We start from the raw sequence: 17,586 nt of genomic DNA, 5'->3' as shown, positions 1-17,586 counted from the left end.
AAACCAGACAGGCCTGATGAATACAGTGCTACTTCATCTCCACGGCCAGGTCGGTATATGGACATGTACGCGTGCCGACTCGACTGTAAAGATATGCCTGTTCCTGATCAGTGTTATTGTTTTTCACCAATTCCCTTTAATCCAGTGAGGGTTCCTTTGCCAGTACCTCCAGAGTTGTTAAATTATCTACAAGCAAGGCCACATCTCCTTTAACACCAGTGCGTGAAACCGTTTTCTGTCAGTGTAAGGACTTAATTTAACATCATTTTACTTAATCAATTTCAAAGCAGATTTAACAAATGTAATGTTCATCTATGACTAATGTCATCCTGCATCCCTCCTCCCAGTGACCTCTGCACAGTCTACAGACTCTACTCCTCCCTACTCCTCCCTTTCTCAGGACTCCCTGCAGCCTATTCTGGGTACCCCTCAACTCAAAGTGACTGCCCTCATGTCTCCTGTTTCTGAATGTATGCATTGTAATTATTGTAACATAAAAATATAACTCTGTATTTTGATTGTTATGGATATCTGTTTAATGCAGAAACCACTGTGGTAGTTTATTAATTTTGGCACAATCCTATTTATAACTGTACTGTATACATTCACATGGGCAGTAGGATTCATCTGTGTTTAACTGAAAAGGTACTATGTAGCCTTATTCAGCCTGTTTCTTTTATATTCTTCCATAGTTATTTGTTCAGTAGATGTTTTTAAACTGTCACTTAATTTCAAAGATTGATTATTTATTTTGGTCATCTTGAGATATTTCCAGTATGTGTTCATTCAATATAATTGCCTTTGTTCACATTTTTGTGCACTTAAAAAGTTTATATTGTTGTGGTAGAATGATTGTCTTATAAAATTAAATAGGCATGCATTTAATTGTATTCTTTTAAATGTTAATTTTATTAAAAAGTGTTTTATCTAAAAATGTCCTGAAAACTAGTTATTTATACACTATAAACACTATAAAGTTCTATAACACATTGCATCAGTAAAAAGTATTCAGAAACAAGTTTCATACAAAAAAAAACAAAGTAAAGTGATAACTGATTATAATTATTAAATATATGAATGAGTAAATGTGTCAAAAGGTAATAATAACGTCTTCATTTTCACCTTTACTGGGATTCGAACCGATGTTTCAGTGCGGCCACCCTGAGACACGCCCTCAAATTTTTCCTCGCTTCTGATTGGCTAGTCACCGTTCTACAGGTATCCACGGGCGGCCTCCCCTCCTGAGTTGCAGTCTTTGTCAGTTATTGTCTATTGTGTGCACGTTCCTGTTAGGTTTCTGAGTTTTATTAAAGTTATATTTCCTTTTGTAAATCTGTCTTCAGTGTCTTCATCCCAGTGTGACAATATAAATTTTATGCATACAGTTGATCAGTTTAAATTTCAATGAGAATAAGTACAAACTAGCAGAATAATATGAAAACAATAAAATCCTAGAGAGCAAGCAGACAACAAGAACTGTGATTCGTGTTCAACAAGATGCGTTGTATACAGAATACATAAATAAAACAATAAAACATATTGATCTCTTCCTCGTTATCTTTTTTCCTTTTCTTTGTGGTTTTGCACCCCATGCTTATCCTACATGTTTATGTGATGTCTGGTTGTTGGATGTGCACCTGTTCATGTTGATTTACTAGCTGTTGCTGATGTTTTAAAAATCTGGAGTGTGCAATTGATTGATGCAATAATTTAGTCACGTTGTTGTGTGCCAGATGGGCGAACACTTTCATTTCCTTGTTTGAAGTATTGCTATAAAAAAGATTGATTTCAGTTTAAAAGAAAACAAAACAAATCTTTTTATGTTTGTTTGTGTGTTTCTCTCTCTTTATTTGTCTGCCTGCACTGGCTTTTTTAAGATCATACAAAATTCTGTCAAATTATGCAAGTTATCATTTTGTACTTTATGTATATTTTCGGTATGCTGTTTCAGAAGATCGATCATGTGACATACTTAAGAGTTACATTTAGTATTATGACTTTCTACTAATAATAACTGAATGCACCTGTTGCACAGACATGCAGTTTTAATGTATTTTGATGCATTTTAATGTATTTAATGTATATACATTTGATATATGTGTGTGCATTATTTAAACATACTGTGTCTGAAATCAATCATTAATTTACTAATCTCTCCCTAAATGCACTACTACTAAAACGTGCTAAAATGACATTGAAATATTGCTTTTGTTGTTGATAACACAATATTTGAATCCATCACAAATATTATTTGCAGAGTGTTCCACTGTGTACAGTCTCATACAATATTGTCAGTCTCAGTACTTGAGTTAGTTTAGACGAGCAAAACACTTACATAAGTACATTGTGATTTGCAGAAATAACCAAAGACCAATGAAGGAAGTATTAAAGTACAGATGTACAATATTTGTACAACAGACATCTGGAAAGTACATTCAGTATGTTTTTTGTTGTATGCAGTGTCTCTTCTTTAGACATTTGTTTCATCTGTAGTAGGTACTTTGGGAATTTCATTAAATTCCATATTTTATTAGCATTTAAATGTTCTGCAGAGCTGACACTTTAGTAATAAGCCATTTAGGTGAATCACTTGTAGTGTAATTCTTTTGCTTACCCTGAGAGTGGAAAGACTGGTCTCATCTGTTTTGTACAGGAGCAGATGGAGGGGGCTAAAGTCGAAGAGATGGATGGTGATGTGTATTTTGGTGTGTATTGCTGAGGGAGCTTCATTAGTGCCTCCTGCCTTTACCATATGTCATCTGAATCTTTTGATTGACAGCAATGCTTTCCTTCTCCAGTGCTGTGGCCCTATAAAGACATTTATCTTGCAACAGTTGGTATCTTAAAAAGACAAGCATCAAATTTGAGGTGAGCCAGAGTGTGGGTTTAATGCACCGCTAGAAGATTCGGAGATCCTCTCTGCAGAGAACCAATGACATTTTTTGAATAGATTTCATAAATAAATATATTTCAAAAAAGCACTACATTTTCTCCAGCACCAGTTTGTCCACTTTTAGTCTCACAGAAGCTGAAAGGACCCTATTACATCCTTATATAAAACACTGACAGCAATAAAACCTTCAGACTTCATTTTAAACTTACTACTGGAATTAAAGAGAGGGAACCCAATCAACTGCACAGGTCATGATATGGCGAGACCACTTAATTTAGTCTTGAATTTTAGAGTTTAATAGATGTTTTAATATGTTCTTTTAAACACTTTTTTTTGAGTGGCCATGCTGGCTGTGGTCTGATGTATTAAAGAATTGCCAATTATTTCTTCACAGATTGCAGAAACTTGCAATCAAAAGCCTGTATGAAGGAATTATTTCTTATGTAAAAGCTTTTGAATTCTTTAACAAGTGTTTGATTTCTGTAAAATGTTCTTATTTAAACTTTTGCTTTTGCTGCAGGTAATAAGTGCCACACTTTGAGTATAATTTTTTATTTCAATTGCTTAAGTAGATCTCATCTTGACCAGTGCATTTCATTGTTGGACAGCTGTGTCAATCACCAATTATTATTATTATTATTTTGCTGCTGACATATTTTTTTAAACTATCAGTTAAAACCGCTGTGGGAAGTTGTTTGTCCAAGGTAAAGACAAAATCTAATGACAACAGAGTCTGCATCAGTCTTGATGTATTTATTATGCACAGATGAGTACTAAGTCAGTGTGGATTAGGAGGAAGAGTTGAATTCATTCGGATATGGAAAAAAGTTTAGTTGTTTGTATATAGTATTAAAAACTGTATAAAAATGTAAACTGATATGTTAAGTTTTAGGGTAAACTCCCCTTCCACTTAAGCAATAGCAGGAAACTGCAGGATCTCTTAAACATAAATAAAATTAAATCCCAATTTCTAATTTTAAAGAAATTAGTCTTTTTTCCTCCATTCCCGTCAAAAGGGTTTATGATAATGTCATGCGTAATCAGAGAATTTCCAAGCGTGTTGTAAAATGTCGCATCTGCATTGTGGCTCGTGCTGAGTCCCTTTGACCATGGAGGACCGTCATTTGGAGTGCATCAACTGCCTGGCTACTGCTCACCGAGTCCGCGCTCGACGGAGTGGGCTGCGCCCACTGCAAGCTCCTTCCCCTCGCCGTGCTGTGCGCCTATATCACCACCTTTAAAATAGCTTCCCGTCCTTCCCTGCCCAAAAAGCAGCAGAGACGTGAACCGTAAAGGCAGCTTGAGACCGAGTACACACCAGCTCATCCCTGCATGCTCTGTTTCGTCGCCGCCATCCTGTCACCTTTGTCCAGGAAGACCAGCGTCCCCTGCCGAGCACAAGGTCATACTCCGCTAACTGTTGTGCAGCATCGTCTCTCCACACAATGGCCATTCTGCAAGTGTATCATTCTAAGGTCCTCCAAAATATGGATGAGTCGGGCCCAGATCTAGCCATCATCAAACAGACCTGGCCCTTCGCGCCGCCAAGACCGCCACCCAAGCCGTGGGAAGACCTATGGTCATCCTGGAGAGGCACCTGTGGCTCATCTTGACGGACATCAAGGACGCAGACCGTGTGGCTCTCCTTGACTCCCCTGTGTCACCGTCGGGTCTGTTCGGCTCTGGTTGAGGGTTTTACTCAGTGCTTCACGGAAGCTCAGAAATCCTTGCAAGCTATGCGTCACTTCCTGCCCAGATGCCATGCCTCCTCATCTTGGCGTCCTTAACACCCTAAGTCTGCCCCGCCCTGTCAGAGCGCTAAGAATTTACACAAACCGGTCCCTTTTCGTAAGTCAGACCAGCTGTTTGTGAGCTTCGCAGATCACTCTATAGGTATGCCAGTTACTAAACAGCGGCTATCTAAATGGATCGTCGAGGCTATCTCTCTGGTGTAAGCCTCCCTGAACAAACAATGTCCACTCTGTGTCAGAGCACACTCTGCGCTGAGTATGGCTGCATCTTTGGACTTGGTCTACAGGGATTTGATCTTTAACATTTGCAACATAGCCGGCTGGTCATCGCCATCCGTTTGTCAGATTTTACAGCTTAGACGTCCCTGCCCTACAAGCACAGGTTCTGTCTGCTTAAACTCACACACACGCATCATGGTACACTCATTGATTTTACCTGTATGCCCGCTGTTGTATTAATGTATGCGTCATGGTGCGTTCGGTTAGCTCACCGTCATAATCTCTTTTGTATTACACTTCCCGGCAAATTTAGTTAGCACGCTCTGGGAACCCGCCGGCTTGTATATAACTATATGTCGCATCGGGTGTGTAAAGGATTCACCCGTATGCATGCCGTTATGTTTATATGGGCTTTTACTCAGGCTTCAGCATGAAGCCGTGTTTAGACTGGTAATCGGGCCCCATTCGGCGTCTCTCCAATAGGGCACTTTAAACCTCAGCACACTGATGCAATGCGAAGTGAACCCTATTGAAAGGGACATTTAGGTTACTCATGTAACCATGGTTCCCTGACATGGGAAATTGGGAACAAGCATTGCGTTGCTGGGCGTGCTATACCTTTGTCGCAGCGAGCTTTATTCGCCTTCTCGCTTCAGTCGAATAAGGTAAGCACTCTATCCATGCTTATACAGAGCGTAAGCCCCGCCCTATCACGGGTTCGAACACCATTGGTCTGTAATTTTTACAGACGTTAACCAATAGGCTTCAATCACGGAGTTAACAGGAGTTTCCCCCTATAGCGTCAGCAAACTTGTTCAATGCAATGCAATTCAATGCAATCGTCATGCAATGCTTGTTCCCATTATTTCGGGGAACCATGGTTATGTGAGTAACCTAAAAGTTTACTGTTTAGGGAGTGCCTTGCGTGTATTTTGTGAACATGAGCGTCCCCTTTATGTGTGTATATATATATATATATGAAGAGCTCTTTTCCAAAAAAATCCATAAATCTATAAATCCATTTCAATAGTTTTCAGAAAAAGTAAATTTTTTACCTAGACCCACACATTTTGTAAACATTTAATTTATTCTGTTAAAATTATTTTTTGTTCAGTCTGAACATGTTGAATAATGATTATTAAATCAAACAACAATATTGTTGATTATAAATTCAAAGTAATTTTTTTTTAAACGCTATAAATCCATAATTTTTTTCCATAAATCGATGTTTTTTCTTTAAAAAACAAAAAACACAAATTAGAGAACATGCAACATATACTCAGGGACTCTTCATACTATAAATGAATAAGTAAATTATTCAGATTGTGATATACATTGAAGCCAGTATGAAATAAACAGAATTACACACAACTAACTTGCTATTACTCCCTCCACCATTTCAGTGTTCTCCTTTGCAGGGCGTTAGGAACCTCTTTTGCTTAACATATTTCACATATTTCCATCTCTCTCGCTCTCTCTCTCTCTCTCTCGCTCTCTCTCTCTCGCACTAAGGTAAACCTCATCTTTTACCTTTAGAAAGACAAGTTATAAGATTGTACTGTATGTGTTTAAGGGAATACAGACGCGTTGTGCTTTCAGTCATTTTTTCTCTCTCTGTCTCTCAAACTAAATGGCGGCTTCGTGGTTGGATAGTGCAGATAAAGGGGTGGTATTATTATAATAAGATCCCCTTACCATGGGTTCACACCAGCCGTGTTAGAGGCGTCAAAATCACGTCTACCGCCTCTAGTTTGACGCTTGAACATTTTGAATGCATTCGCGTGTCAGAGGCGAAATCTGCTTCTTGTGGGAGGGGCAAGTGCTATGCGGTTGTCTGTTTGCAAGATGTCTGATGTTGATCGTGCATTCATTGAGAGACTTACCGTTTTGTTTTTTGGTAACCTTACTATAGGGAAAAAATTGTTTAAAAAATGGCGGGAATGCCGTGGGTCGATAAACGTCACGTGACTCAAAAGTGAAATGAGTTTTTACAACTTACCAGGTTGCCCAATGTCCTCACTGACACTGACAAAGAAAGCTAAAAAAATTATCTAAAATGTATCTTTTTTTAAGCTTTAATAAAAAAAATCACAAAAATATGTGCTTCATTGAAGTAAAACAATTGAAAGTGGGGGTAAAATTACATCATAAAATAAATGTTTTTCTCTAATAAACACTAGACACTAGGGGTGACCCCGAATAGTCGAAGATTCGATGCATCGATAGGAGAAGCCTGATTCGACTACCAATCTCATAGTCGAATCGTCGCAGATGTGTTTTGAAATGAGGATCATTCAATTTTGGCCATATTTGGGTGCACACATTATCTGATTTCACATATAACAGCTTTCTCACAATAAATTTAATATACTGCATATTATGATAATGCTGCAAATAATATGTGAAGTAGCAGCTTTCAATAAATATTTTTAAAATGCGTTAATAAATCCAACATCCCCTGTGACCGGGCTTCACGTCCATAAGAGGTCTCTATGTTAATAAAGCCTTGCCTCTTTGTTTCGACATTTAAAAGACAAAGCTGGCAAATTATATTATGCCTTTCGTTCTTTTAATAATTTCTATATTTTATTTTATTTATAAATCACTTTGGGTTATCTGATTTAACTATTTGGCTTGTGTTTTGTTTCCGTGCACTTGAGGCATTTTGCATATTTGTTCTGCACTTTGTTACTTCTGACCTTATTTTATTAAAAAATTTTTATTTATTATAAACTTCAATTCCGATCTAATTTAAGTATGTAAATTTTGGATAGCTTTTCGTTGTATCGATGTTGCGCTATTGCGTGCTGGCCATGCTTGCGCATGTAATTATGGCTGGGTTCTGACAGTCCCATGTCTTATGTGAAGGCCCATGATCTTGTGTTTTGAGTCATGTGCCTTCCGTGTCTCGTCTCCTGACCCCGCCCCCTTGTTCTCCCTGTTAATTGTTTATTCATTAGTTTATTCCCATCACCTGTTCCTCCCTTGTTATCTTGTTAAGTTTTTGCTATTTAATCCCTTTGTATCCTTGGTCCTGTGCTGGTTCATTTTGTACAATTCATATCAGCTCTATTCTTGTCAATCTACTGTTTAAATTAGTCAAGTCCAGTTAGTGTGAAGTCTTTAAAGGGACACTTCACCCATTTGCATTAAGCTTTGTATAGTTAGAACCCCAGTCATGTTTTTGAATGGTCGTGCATCATTTCCTCAGTTGCCGCTGAGACAGGAGAAATACAGATTTCAGTGTTGCACTTCCTTCTTTCAATGATGTAAAAATCATCATTTTGCATCATTGAAAGCAGGAAGTCCAATATCTTTGTTGAGGGGGCGAGACTACAAACACCCCTTTTCTCGGTCAAATAGGCACCAAATTCTAAATGTATGTTACATTTCGACTACAAATATGACACACTTTCAATACAGATTAATGTTTCTACAGGTGAAATGCTCCTTTAAATAGAATATAGATATTATTATTATTATTATTAATCCTCTCTGGACTGTGACGGACTTGAGCTGTAGATGGAGGAGCTGGAACACGCAGCAACATCGAATGCATGAGTCCTGAATGGTCTGGGGGAAGGATTATAGTGTCTCTGATCCAATACCCACAGTAGATGGCGGTAATGCTCTTTTAAGAATGCGAGCCGCCAATAAGCTCAAAGAAGAAGTAGTGTGAAGTCTTTTGTCTAGTGTAGTTTGTCCATTAGTAAAGTGTCTTGTTCAGTGTGATTTTGCCCCCACGTGGGCTTCATTTTTCGGTGAATTTATTAAAGTGTTTTCTGTTTACCCCGACACCGTCTGCAACTGGGTTCTTCCGTCTCCTGCTCCTGACACCATTATTTTTTAAAAAAAACCTGGGGTTGAGGTCTGAATCACTTTTACCCTGTGCTTCTTCTAAAATGAACCAGTGACCTTAGATGTGTGTTTTGCCTTTTAAGCTGAGGGAAGAATGTGCTACTTTACTAACCGAATACAATTCCGTTCATCAACAAGGTGGACCAGTAATTATATTATAGAACAGGACCAGTAATATTATTGATGTATCTTAACTATACTTTCCAAGTTTTAAAAGATGTATTATGTTGTAGTGATGCCAAACAGAGAGTACTGTCCCAGCAATAGTAAATTTGTATTAAACATCCTATGATTCTATAGTGTGGTTCATTAATGTAAGCAATAATATTTACTTTGATTTATACATTAACTATGGTAAATACAATAAATTATTGTATACATCAATAGAGTACAGTATTTACTCAATGTGCTGCAGTTTATAGTAGTTAAGTAAAGTACATTATTTCTAATATGGGTCCTTCTATAACACGATTATAATTGGTCAATAGTAATCTGAATAAATTTAGGAAACTATTCTATAATGCTTTTACAATACAGGGCACCGTTTATTAAATTGTACTTTAAAGTGCTGTCAGATATTAGTATATGCATTAATTTATTTACAATAAATATACATTCCCGTTCTGCCTCAGTAGCATCTGGATACAGCAGAGATGTGGTGTGAGGTGGGAACACTTTCTTACAAGCTGGGCAGACAGTGAATGGATGATCAATTTCAGAATGAGAAAGACAACGTTTTTGGAATTGTGCAACATCCTTCGGCAACACCTTTATAAAGATACCTTGAGACTTCCTTCAGGAAACCAGTGCCTGTGGAGCAGCATGTGGCAATCAGAATCTGGAGCCACAAACGAAGATTTCAGAACCATCTTCCATTTTTTTTTTTTTGTGACAAGTTGCTGCCCCTTTATATCTGAACACCCTTGGTGGATGAAGTGCAAACCATTATGCAGCGCTTCCGTGACCGGTGGGGATTCCCGCAATGTGGAGGTGCTATTGATGATACTCATATTGGGATCTCGGCTCCACCTAACTGCCCGTGTTGTCCTTAACTTAACACAGCTCTGTGTTATTTTTGGAACAACACACTTTGTGTTGTTTTAACACGTCTTGTGTTGTCCCTTTTATTTATTTGAACACAAAATCAACACGAAATGACACATAATGCATTAAAATAACACATAATGTGTTAAATAGTTTAACACAAAGCAATGTGTTAAAATGAACACAACCTTTCTTAGAGTGTATGTATCATATATTCGTCAAATAAATTTGCTTTAGGCCATTCACAAATACTACTTCATTAGAATTCACAAAGTATTCGGCAAAGTCCTTTAACTGCACAGAAGATTAATTGAATGAATGACTGTGGATCTGAATTTGGCAGTGAAATGGATCACAGCACCCCCTAATGTGTCGTTCATTTTCCTTTATTTTACATTCTGAGTTTCATCATTTGCAATGTTTCTAGTTGCATCTTTAGTGATTTTGTGAGCTTTTATTAATGACACAGTCATTCAAAGGTGTATGTAAAATGTTCCCCTCACACTTCAATCATTTAAATAGATGTTTTATTCTCTTTCTGCATGGGCAGCATATGGTGTTTGTGTGTGTTTATTTCACTCTATTGGCAGGAGCTACATTGCTCCGACACATATTCCAGCATCTGCCACATCCCAGTATATCAGGGCTACACACAGGACCATAAAAATAAAGCGTGTAAGCAGTTTTTCTTATCTCTCCATTGCTGTCGAGAAGCAGAATCAGCAGTAGGGGCTGACAGCCCTCCAGATATATTTGACAGAGGGAACGGACTGATAACGCAAGTGACTGCTTCGATGCGGTTTGTCATTGTTTGTATCATTAAAATGGGGTATGAATCAGGTGCAACGGTTACTCCAAATAATCTTTCTTATTTCCCATTGTCTCTGATATCCAGTAAAGTACTTTTAGTGCTTTGTTTTTGTCTAGTTTGTAGACTTGTTGTTCAGAATGACACATAATTGGTTGTTATTTTAGACACCATTTTACTGCAATATCACTTTCCTGTCAAATACGGATATGTTGCTATTGTCACTGTTCATCTTCTATTCAGTCTATGTAATGGTTTGTAAACATAACTATTATATATATTTACAATACAGGATATCATTAGAATAATAATAAACTCAAACTCTATTTGAATGCTTTTGTCTCATCATGCAGTCAGAGTCATGTACAGTCTTGTTCAAAATAATAGCAGTACAATGTGACTAACCAGAATAATCAAGGTTTTTAGTATATTTTTTATTGCTACGTGGCAAACAAGTTACCAGTAGGTTCAGTAGATTCTCAGAAAACAAACAAGACCCAGCATTCATGATATGCACGCTCTTAACCCTTGTGTGGTGTTCGGGTCTGTGGGACCCGTTTTTAATGTTTACTAAAAGAAAAATTATGCAATTAATTATTGTTTCAACCTCAGATTCATTGGCCTTGGCTCATTTTCTATAAAGAACATAGAAATAAACAGCTTTATAATGACTGTACACTGTACACCCCCCCTACACATTTATATTACATATGTAGTGTTCGGGTCCACTGGACCCGGGGTTAATAAGAGTGTAAAAAATGAATGTGCTATGTAACTTCACTCTGTTTTTCTTCTATCTGGGACTCCTGTGAGTGCATGAGTGTGTTTGTATATATGTCTGTACATTATGTGATGGATGCATGTCAGAGTTTTGTCCTTCTGCACTTGCTGTAGCAGCACAAGGATACAACATGTTATATATCAAGCATGAACACTTGTCTGCCCCCACTGTCCCAAACACTTTACCTTCTGTCTAACAGGAACCATTCTACATTTTACCATTATCTCCCTTACAAAAAATAACCATGGCTGTATAATAGTAAAAGTGTAGTAATCATGGTAAATTGGTGTATTGATTACCATTTGTAAAACCATGGGTTTACCACAAAACCTATGGTGTGCGTGCGCACGTGTGTGTGTGCGTATGAGTGCGGAGAGAGAGAAAGTAAATAGAGAAGTAGAAATAGAGAAAGTAAAAATTATATCCAAGCATTTTTATCATTTTAGGTTGTAGCCAATAGCAATACATTGTACTGCAGTGTGTGTGGACATAAGATGGAGAGGAACACACAGTATATGTCTCTAAAAAACAAGAAATGCATATGCAACACAGCTACATGATAAAAATGTGCTTCTTATGTGTTGTGTAGGCTGACATGAACAGGTTATGTGTTCAATGTGGATGATATGTTCTGATACGGCATCTTTCCAGATGGGGATTGTGCTGTGTAAACTGACACAAATGTGTACAATTTCAAACTTAGTTCAAAGAATTAAACATCAAAGTGATGAAAAACGTATTTGAGATGAAAAAGTGATAAATACTTATTTAAGATAAACATGTTTTTCCCCAATATCTGGGGGAGAACAGAATTTTCTTCTCTTATTTCATATTATCACAAAAACGAATAGCACTTGAATCTATAAATAGTCCTCTACTAGTGGTAAATGACAAATATTAACCATATATTCTGTTTATTTTACTGCAATAAGGCTAAAGTAAACATCTGTAAACAATTATACATAAATTTGTATGACTGCATTGTTTTAAGATACAAAAAATGCAGTGGGTCCACTAGACCCACAAACATTGTCTAAGTAACAGAAATATGAACACCACACGAGGGTTAAGGCTGTGCAATTGGGCAATTAGTTGAAAGGGGTGTGTTCAAAAAAATAGCAGTGTCTACCTTTGACTGTACAAACTCAAAACTATTTTGTACAAACATTTTTTTTTCTGGGATTTAGCAATCCTGTGAATCACTAAACTAATATTTAGTTGTATGACCACAGTTTTTTAAAACTGCTTGACATCTGTGTGGCATGGAGTCAACCAACTTGTGGCACCTCTCAGCTGTTATTCCACTCCATGATTCTTTAACAACATTCCACAATTCATTCACATTTCTTGGTTTTGCTTCAGAAACAGCATTTTTGATATCACCCCACAAGTTCTCAATTGGATTAAGGTCTGGAGATTGGGCTGGCCACTCCATAACATTAATTTTGTTGGTTTGGAACCAAGACTTTGCCCGTTTACTAGTGTGTTTTGGGTCATTGTCTTGTTGAAACAACCATTTCAAGGGCATGTCCTCTTCAGCATAGGGCAACATGACCTCTTCAAGTATTTTAACATATGCAAACTGATCCATGATCCCTGGTATGCGATAAATAGGTCCAACACCATAGTAGGGGAAACATGCCCATATCATGCTCCATGCTTCACTGTCTTCACTGTGTACTGTGGCTTGAATTCAGAGTTTGGGGGTCGTCTCACAAACTGCCTGTGGCCCTTGGACCCAAAAAGAACAATTTTACTCTCATCAGTCCACAAAATGTTCCTCCATTTCTCTTTAGGCCAGTTGATGTGTTCTTTGGCAAATTGTAACCTCTTCTGCACATGCCTTTTTTTAACAGAGGGACTTTGCGGGGGATTCTTGAAAATAGATTAGCTTCACACAGACGTCTTCTAACTGTCACAGTACTAACAGGTAACTCCAGACTGTCTTTGATCATCCTGGAGGTGATCATTGGCTGAGCCTTTGCCATTCTGGTTATTCTTCTATCCATTTTGATGGTTGTCTTCCGTTTTCTTCCACGTCTCTCTGGTTTTGCTCTCCATTTTAAGACATTGGAGATCATTTTAGCTGAACAGCCTATCATTTTTTGCACCTCTTTATAGGTTTTCCCCTCTCCAATCAACTTTTTAATCAAAGTACGCTGTTCTTCTGAACAATGTCTTGAACAACTCATTTTCCTCAGCTTTCAAATGCATGTTCAACAAGTGTTGGGTTCATCCTTAAATAGGGGCCACCTGATTCACACCTGTTTCTTCACAAAATTGATGACCTCAGTGATTGAATGCCACACTGCTATTTTTTTGAACACACCCCTTTCAACTAATTCAACTACTTGCCCAATTGCACAGCCTCAAGAGCGTGCATATCATGAATGCTGGGTCTCATTTGTTTTCTGAGAATCTTCTGAACCTACTGATAACTTGTTTGCCATGTAGCAATAAAAAATATACTAAAAACCTTGATTATTCTGGTTAGTCACATTGTACTGCTATTATTTTGAACAAGACTGTATTTGTTTAATAAGATTGTAGTTTCCTTTAGAACTGAGTCTTAATTGTCAGGAAAAATGTTGTCTTCAATCCTGGAATGACACATTTTTTATCCACTTTAGAATAATTGGAATATAGAGCCTAAGTCATTGTATTATGATGTAAGTACTTTTTTGTGTCCACCTGTTCATTTTCACATACATTTAATTGTGCTTAAAATTCAAAAAGATCAACTTGCTAACTGATAAGAAAATCTGGCAAGCAGGTGGACTCTGAATCTGTGATGGCAGTCCTCTACAGTTTTAATGGCTGCCGTGAGTTAAGCAGCTGTTTAAAAGTGAAGCAGTCAGCAGGACCATCCAACTGCTTAAGAACATCACTTTACTACACAGACCATCTCTCTCTCTCTCTCTCTCTCTCTCTCTCTCTCTCTCTCTCTCTCCCTCTCTCTGTCTCTCTGCGCATGCGTGACTCTGAGCGTTTGTCGAGTGATTGGTGTGTGACATGGAGGGTGTTTCGTGGTGTATTCGAATCATCTGAAGGTCTGTCAGCTTTAAATACTCTTTCTTTATCTCACGGATTTTACATCTTCTTTCCTTGTGTAACTTACTGTTATAAAAACACTGAAAGTAGGATTTGTGGTTTGGTGGGTCGTGTCGGACAGCTATTAGCTGCGGCTACAACAATGGCGGAGAAGGCGAGGTTAAGCTTCAGTCGGGGAGGATGTGCTAGCGGTTGGGGAGATAGTGGGTCACGATAGTATTCGATCGGCATCTAGGATGAACGGAGCAGTTGTTTTGTTTTTGGACACAATTGAAAAAATTAATGACATTGTAGAAAGTGGTATAGTTCTCAATGATTGTTTCGTTAAGATTTTTCCACTTGTTAATCCAGCAAGGAAGGTCTTATTGTCTAATGTACCTACCCAGTCGGCATTTCAACGTTGATTCAACGTTGAATCAACGTCAGGTACCAACGTTGAATCAACGTTGGATTACCTTTCGGTTTTGCAAAAAATTTCAACGTTGAAATCACGACGTTGTTTCAACGTCACACTTTCAACATAGGTGAATTATGGTTGATATCATGACGCAATTTCAACCTTCTATTTCCTTGTTGTTTTTAACACTAAATATAGATTTTTACTTTACACTGCAATACTCACGAAATGATTTACTGTAAACGTGTCATTTTTAATGCAATTATCATATGAATGCAACTTGCTACGCATAACTTACAGTACAACCCCATTCATAAAACTAAACACTTAAGGAAGGTAAAGTTTAAATGTGGACAAATAAGATAGCAGGTGCCTACCCTTTCCAAATAAACATGAAAGCAGCTGTTAAAAATATTTTTTTATGGATAAAACACATTCTTTCAAACAGTTAGGTTTCCAGTTAGTAGTGCAGAAGTGGAATTTTCTAAATATAGAATAAAATCATAAAATATGAAACAAAATCATGTTTAAAAGTCATTTTATTAATCTGAATAGAAAAACTTTATTCAAGAAAAACTGCAAATATGAATTTTGTTGTTGGTTTAGTTGACAGTCTTCTTATGGCCACCACCACCCATCTATTCTGGCTTATGCTGTACTTAATACGATGACAGCATCTAAAGAGGGGGAAAAAAACAAGATATTTAATTTTCAAAAAATGCTGCATTTTAGCCCATGTACAAAAAAATCTTGTTATTGGACATCAGGGCAAGATGCGTTTTCTTTGATAGTCTGACTTGAAATATTGCATAGCCATCTGATGAAAGAACAAAGCTGTTGTGTTTACGAAGATGACAATGAGGTTCAATTAAGATCATCTACAGTGCATTCAGAAATCATACACCTTTCACTTTCAATTTTATGTTGTTGCATGATACTGTAATTGTTAAGATATTTTTACAAAGTAAAAACAGAATTTTAGAAACTTTTGCAAATGTATGAAAAAAGAAAACATATCATATTTACATTATACATATTCAGACCCTTTGCAACAACATCTGCAGTTTAGCTCAGTTGCCTCCAATTTCTCTTGAGGTTGCTGAGATGTTTCTACACCTTAAAGCGTCCTGATGAACACAAAGATTTTTTAAGGAACGTCTGCAACCAAACTGACCAGAAGCACCATTGACTTACATAGTAGGATAAAAGAATACTATGGTAGTGAATGGTGCTTCTGATCGATCTGGTTACAAATGAATCCAATACTGAATGCTTAAGTGATATTAACTTTATATTTTCAACACGCCCAAATGAGATGCTTAACAAAGCAAACACTGACAGGTTGCTTTACGTGTGGGTCAAACAGCCTTGTGTGTAGTCCCTAACCAATGAAATCGAAGATGGACTTCAGAACTTCTGGACTGTCTGTGTAAGACTTTAAACTCCCTCAGACCAGCAAGGCATCTTGTTAGCAGACATCCCGACCTGATCAAAAACTTTTGATTAGGAGATGTTCTAATCCTATTTTTAATATATGTTTTACAAACTTACCACAGGTGATCTGGCAAAGCGACTTATGAAACAACATCTTCCCAAATCTCCTCTTCAGGCTCATCTTAGCGATCATTGCATTTGATAAAGTTTGGAAAAAGAAAAACATATTTCATTAGTATAGAAATATAAATGTAATCTTGTGGTAAGAAATACAGAAAACTGTGGCCCAAGTACAACTTTTAAAGAAATTAAGAATGTTTACATTTTTTGTCATAACACTATTCATTACCTTTTAAGGGGGAATGATTTGGGGATCTGGAAAGACACACTACTTCACCTCTCTGTATTTTATCACACGTCTTCAAATTGCATGTTGATCTGCCTACAATTTAAAACACATAATAAAATAAAAACAAGTCATAGCCCCTTTTAAAAAGAAAACATAAATTGTGATATACAAAACACTGCATCTTAATTATTAGGATTAGTAGAATTTGATTTGGTTACAAAACAAATATTAAATGCATTGTAAGGTTTTAGGGGAGACGCTTCACAAAAAAGAAATGGTAAATTACGGATTTCTATTACAACATGGTATCTTGGTGGTGCATTACCAGGGTAGTTGGCAGCTCATTGACAATTAAAAAAATTATGATTAAAAATACATAAAGATAAGAACAAATAAATGCTGTCAAATTCACCACCTCAAAGACCCATTTTTTTCTGTCAATATGAAGCCTCTATAAAACTTGCATCACCATACACTCTGAAAACTGGATTAACTTTTGTCTCTGTCTACTGAAAACAAAGTGTTTGAAATATGTAGGCCTACATACTGTAGAAGGAATAGTGGCATAGAAAAGAAATTAATTGCTGGGCTGAAAAGTAACCATTGTATCCTAAATTAGTTTCTTATATTTTCCTTATGACAATGATAAACCAGTCTTGAGAAACAAGTAGCAGGTGATTTTAAAAAGCCAGTCTCAATTCTCACCTGTGAAGTTTCTTGTATTTGTGTGTCATTCTGTTTCTGATCTGACAACCCTTGCTGTCTGTTTCTTGTTCAATCTTGACAAAATATAAAAAAGTAAAATTAGTGCAATATTGGAAGAGAATTCTATAATGACTTTATCAGAACATGAATACATACACTTGCATATACTGCATTTAAGTAAATATTATAGAATAGCAGGGTTTACACAACATTACCTGATCCAGTGGCTGCTGATGCATGAAAATCTCAGCATTGACAAGATCATCCTCACTTTTCTAATTTGAAGGGCTCTGATA

At 37.0% G+C, this 17,586-nt stretch overlaps 1 long non-coding RNA gene across 2 annotated transcripts; it reads right to left on the bottom strand.

Annotated features, from left to right (window-relative positions):
- Window positions 1–14,786: 14,786 nt before the first annotated feature.
- LOC135736218 (uncharacterized) lies at window positions 14,787–17,366 on the bottom strand. 2 transcript variants are annotated; one of them, XR_012337264.1, is made up of 5 exons: window positions 17,291–17,366; window positions 16,586–16,678; window positions 16,350–16,417; window positions 16,189–16,287; window positions 14,787–15,479 (listed from the first exon to the last, which is right to left on the bottom strand). It is a non-coding gene; the product is annotated as an uncharacterized lncRNA (long non-coding RNA). The 2 variants fall into 2 exon arrangements; XR_012337263.1 differs by having other exon boundaries at window positions 16,354–16,417.
- Between the last annotated feature and the right edge of the window lie 220 nt (window positions 17,367–17,586).

Source organism: Paramisgurnus dabryanus, chromosome 9 (genome assembly GCF_030506205.2).
Source record: "Paramisgurnus dabryanus chromosome 9, PD_genome_1.1, whole genome shotgun sequence".
Lineage (NCBI taxonomy): Eukaryota > Metazoa > Chordata > Actinopteri > Cypriniformes > Cobitidae > Paramisgurnus > Paramisgurnus dabryanus.
Note: the sequence above shows the minus strand (reverse complement) of the source record. Positions and strands in the feature narration are given on the sequence as shown.